Raw genomic sequence first — 5,744 nt, forward strand, 5'->3', positions numbered from 1 at the left:
CACTCACTGTCACAGTCATACGCTGGACCTAGTTTTGTCCCATGGAATAAATGTTGTGGATCTTAATGTTTTTCCTCATAATCCTGGACTATCGGACCACCATTTTATTACGTTTGCAATTGCAACAAATAATCTGCTCAGACCCCAACCAAGGATCATCAAAAGTCGTGCTATAAATTCACAGACAACACAAAGATTCCTTGATGTCCTTCCAGATTCCCTCTGTCTACCCAAGGACGCCAGAGGACAAAATCAGTTAACCACCTAACTGAGGAACTCAACTTAACCTTGCGCAATACCCTAGATGCAGTTGCACCCCTAAAAACTAAAAACATTTCTCATAAGAAACTAGCTCCCTGGTACACAGAAAATACCCGAGCTCTGAAGCAAGCTTCCAGAAAATTGGAACGGAAATGGCGACACACCAAACTGGAAGTCTTCCGACTAGCTTGGAAAGACAGTACTGTGCAGTACCGAAGAGCCCTTACTGCTGCTCGATCATCCTATTTTTCTAACTTAATTGAGGAAAATAAGAACAATCCGAAATTCCTTTTTGATACTGTCGCAAAGCTAACTAAAAAGCAGCATTCCCCAAGAGAGGATGACTTTCACTTTAGCAGTGATAAATTCATGAACTTCTTTGAGGAAAAGATTATGATTATTAGAAAGCAAATTACGGACTCTTCCTTAAATCTGCGTATTCCTTCAAAGCTCAGTTGTCCTGAGTCTGCACAACTCTGCCAGGACCTAGGATCAAGAGAGACACTCAAGTGTTTTAGTACTATATCTCTTGACACAATGATGAAAATAATCATGGCCTCTAAACCTTCAAGCTGCATACTGGACCCTATTCCAACTAAACTACTGAAAGAGCTGCTTCCTGTGCTTGGCCCTCCTATGTTGAACATAATAAACGGCTCTCTATCCACCGGATGTGTACCAAACTCACTAAAAGTGGCAGTAATAAAGCCTCTCTTGAAAAAGCCAAACCTTGACCCAGAAAATATAAAAAACTATCGGCCTATATCGAATCTTCCATTCCTCTCAAAAATTTTAGAAATGGCTGTTGCGCAACAACTCACTGCCTTCCTGAAGACAAACAATGTATACGAAATGCTTCAGTCTGGTTTTAGACCCCATCATAGCACTGAGACGGCACTTGTGAAGGTGGTAAATGACATTTTAATGGCATCGGACCGAGGCTCTGCATCTGTCCTCGTGCTCCTAGACCTTAGTGCTGCTTTTGATACCATCGATCACCACATTCTTTTGGAGAGATTGGAAACCCAAATTGGTCTACACGGACAAGTTCTGGCCTGGTTTAGATCTTATCTGTCGGAAAGATATCAGTTTGTCTCTGTGAATGGTCTGTCCTCTGACAAATCAACTGTAAATTTCGGTGTTCCTCAAGGTTCCGTTTTAGGACCACTATTGTTTTCACTATATATTTTACCTCTTGGGGATGTTATTCGAAAACATAATGTTAACTTTCACTGCTATGCGGATGACACACAGCTGTACATTTCAATTAAACATGGTGAAGCCCCAAAATTGCCCTTGCTAGAAGAATGTGTTTCAGACATAAGGAAGTGGATGGCTGCAAACTTTCTACTTTTAAACTCGGACAAAACAGAGATGCTTGTTCTAGGTCCCAAGAAACAAAGAGATCTTCTGTTGAATCTGACAATTAATCTTAATGGTTGTACAGTCGTCTCAAATAAAACTGTGAAGGACCTCGGCGTTACTCTGGACCCTGATCTCTCTTTTGAAGAACATATCAAGACCATTTCAAGGACAGCTTTTTTCCATCTACGTAACATTGCAAAAATCAGGAACTTTCTGTCCAAAAATGATGCAGAAAAATTAATCCATGCTTTTGTCACTTCCAGGTTAGACTACTGCAATGCTCTACTCTCCGGCTACCCGGATAAAGCACTAAATAAACTTCAGTTAGTGCTAAATACGGCTGCTAGAATCCTGACTAGAACCAAAAAATTTGATCATATTACTCCAGTGCTAGCCTCTCTACACTGGCTTCCTGTCAAAGCAAGGGCTGATTTCAAGGTTTTACTGCTAACCTACAAAGCATTACATGGGCTTGCTCCTATCTATCTCTGTGATTTGGTCCTGCCGTACATACCTACACGTACGCTACGGTCACAAGACGCAGGCCTCCTAATTGTCCCTAGAATTTTTAAGCAAACAGCTGGAGGCAGGGCTTTCTCCTATAGAGCTCCATTTTTATGGAACGGTCTGCCTACCCATGTCAGAGACGCAAACTCGGTCTCAACCTTTAAGTCTCTACTGAAGACTCATCTCTTCAGTGGGTCATATGATTGAGTGTAGTCTGGCCCAGGAGTGGGAGGGTGAACGGAAAGGCTCTGGAGCAACGAACCACCCTTGCTGTCTCTGCCTGGCCGGTTCCCCTCTTTCCACTGGGATTCTCTGCCTCTAACCCTATTACAGGGGCTGAGTCACTGGCTTTACTGGGGCTCTCTCATGCCGTCCCTGGAGGGGGTGCGTCACCTGAGTGGGTTGAGTCACTGATGTGGTCATCCTGTCTGGGTTGGCGCCCCCCCCCCCCCCTTAAGTTGTGCCGTGGCGGAGGTCTTTGTGGGCTATACTCAGCCTTGTCTCAGGATGGTATGTTGGTGGTTGAAGATATCCCTCTAGTGGTGTGGGGGCTGTGCTTTGGCAAAGTGGGTGGGGTTATATCCTTCCTGTTTGGCCCTGTCCGGGGGTGTCCTCGGAGTGGGCCACAGTGTCTCCTGACCCCTCCTGTCTCAGCCTCCAGTATTTATGCTGCAGTAGTTTATGTGTCGGGGGGCTAGGGTCAGTTTGTTATATCTGGAGTACTTCTCCTGTCCTATTCGGTGTCCTGTGTGAATCTAAGTGTGCGTTCTCTAATTCTCTCCTTCTCTCTTTCTCTCTCTCGGAGGACCTGAGCCCTAGGACCATGCCCCAGGACTACCTGACATGATGACTCCTTGCTGTCCCCAGTCCACCTGGCTGTGCTGCTGCTCCAGTTTCAACTGTTCTGCCTTATTATTATTCAACCATGCTGATCATTTATGAACATTTGAACATCTTGGCCATGTTCTGTTATAATCTCCACCCGGCACAGCCAGAAGAGGACTGGCCATCCCACATATGCTCTCTCTAATTCTCTCTTTCTTTCTCTCTCTCGGAGGACCTGAGCCCTAGGACCATGCCCCAGGAATACCTGACATGATGACTCTTTGCTGTCCCCAGTCCACCTGACTGTGCTGCTGCTCCAGTTTCAACTATTCTGCCTTATTATTATTCGACCATGCTGGTCATTTATGAACATTTGAACATCTTGACCATGTTTTGTTATAATCTCCACCCGGCACAGCCAGAAGAGGACTGGCCACCCCACATAGCCTGGTTCCTCTCTAGGTTTCTTCCTAGGTTTTGGCCTTTCTAGGGAGTTTTTCCTAGCCACCGTGTTTCTTCACCTGCATTGCTTGCTGTTTGGGGTTTTAGGCTGGGTTTCTGTACAGCACTTTGAGATATCAGCTGATGTACGAAGGGCTATATAAAATAAATTTGATTGATTGATTGATTGATTGTTTTTGTTTTTAATTTAGGGGTGGATCAGCATAATATTGCGGAAAGATTGTTGCTTCCATCAATGTAATTGTCTGCATCATTTCCAATCCCCCATATATTTTTGGGGTAAATATATCTATATACATACGTGTACATACCCATACATATGCATACATAAACATGCATACATATACACATGTATATATATATACACATACCTACAGTGCCTTGCGAAAGTATTCGGCCCCCTTGAACTTTGCGACCTTTTGCCACATTTCAGGCTTCAAACATAAAGATATAAAACTGTATTTTTTTGTGAAGAATCAACAACAAGTGGGACACAATCATGAAGTGGAACGACATTTATTGGATATTTCAAACTTTTTTAACAAATCAAAAATGGAAGTTAATACTTTGTAGCGCCACCTTTTGCTGCGATTACAGCTGTAAGTCGCTTGGGGTATGTCTCTATCAGTTTTGCACATCGAGAGACTGACATTTTTTCCCATTCCTCCTTGCAAAACAGCTCGAGCTCAGTGAGGTTGGATGGAGAGCATTTGTGAACAGCAGTTTTCAGTTCTTTCCACAGATTCTCGATTGGATTCAGGTCTGGACTTTGACTTGGCCATTCTAACACCTGGATATGTTTATTTTTGAACCATTCCATTGTAGATTTTGCTTTATGTTTTGGATCATTGTCTTGTTGGAAGACAAATCTCCGTCCCAGTCTCAGGTCTTTTGCAGACTCCATCAGGTTTTCTTCCAGAATGGTCCTGTATTTGGCTCCATCCATCTTCCCATCAATTTTAACCATCTTCCCTGTCCCTGCTGAAGAAAAGCAGGCCCAAACCATGATGCTGCCACCACCATGTTTGACAGTGGGGATGGTGTGTTCAGCTGTGTTGCTTTTACGCCAAACATAAAGTTTTGCATTGTTGCCAAAAAGTTCAATTTCGGTTTCATCTGACCAGAGCATCTTCCACATGTTTGGTGTGTCTCCCAGGTGGCTTGTGGCAAACTTTAAACGACACTTTTTATGGATATCTTTAAGAAATGGCTTTCTTCTTGCCACTCTTCCATAAAGACCAGATTTGTGCAATATACGACTGATTGTTGTCCTATGGACAGAGTCTCCCACCTCAGCTGTAGATCTCTGCAGTTCATCCAGAGTGATCATGGGCCTCTTGGCTGCATCTCTGATCAGTCTTCTCCTTGTATGAGCTGAAAGTTTAGAGGGACGGCCAGGTCTTGGTAGATTTGCAGTGGTCTGATACTCCTTTCATTTCAATATTATCGCTTGCACAGTGCTCCTTGGGATGTTTAAAGCTTGGGAAATCGTTTTGTATCCAAATCCGGCTTTAAACTTCTTCACAACAGTATCTCGGACCTGCCTGGTGTGTTCCTTGTTCTTCATGATGCTCTCTGCGCTTTTAACGGACCTCTGAGACTATCACAGTGCAGGTGCATTTATACGGAGACTTGATTACACACAGGTGGATTGTATTTATCATCATTAGTCATTTAGGTCAACATTGGATCATTCAGAGATCCTCACTGAACTTCTGGAGAGAGTTTGCTGCACTGAAAGTAAAGGGTCTGAATAATTTTGCACGCCCAATTTTTCCGTTTTTGATTTGTTAAAAAAGTTTGAAATATCCAATAAATGTCGTTCCACTTCATGATTGTGTCCCACTTGTTGTTGATTCTTCACAAAAAAATACAGTTTTATATCTTTATGTTTGAAGCCTGAAATGTGGCAAAAGGTCGCAAAGTTCATGGGGGCCGAATACTTTCGCAAGGCACTGTATATAGATATACATACATACATGTTTTTAGTCCTTCCTCTATTTCGGATGTCCATTCAGTTTGATTGCTATTTGTAACTGTGCTATTTCTCAAACTTTCTGAACCTATATACACTTTACAGACCCCGTATGTTTTACATTGGTTATCTTGTTATTAGTCCCACCCTTCAGCTCCATTCAACCCCTCCCATCTATCCCTTAACACCATCATCCATTTGAATGGATTCTATTTGTCATATATTTTTCAACTGTGCTGTGATGCTTCACAAAATCACTGAACCTTTCTATTCTCATAGCTTCTACAGATTGGAAATTTAAGATAAACATTTTTGCTAAAATAATTATTATATTATTGATTGATTGACT

This window comes from Oncorhynchus mykiss, chromosome 12 (assembly GCF_013265735.2).
Source record: "Oncorhynchus mykiss isolate Arlee chromosome 12, USDA_OmykA_1.1, whole genome shotgun sequence".
NCBI classification, from domain to species: domain Eukaryota; kingdom Metazoa; phylum Chordata; class Actinopteri; order Salmoniformes; family Salmonidae; genus Oncorhynchus; species Oncorhynchus mykiss.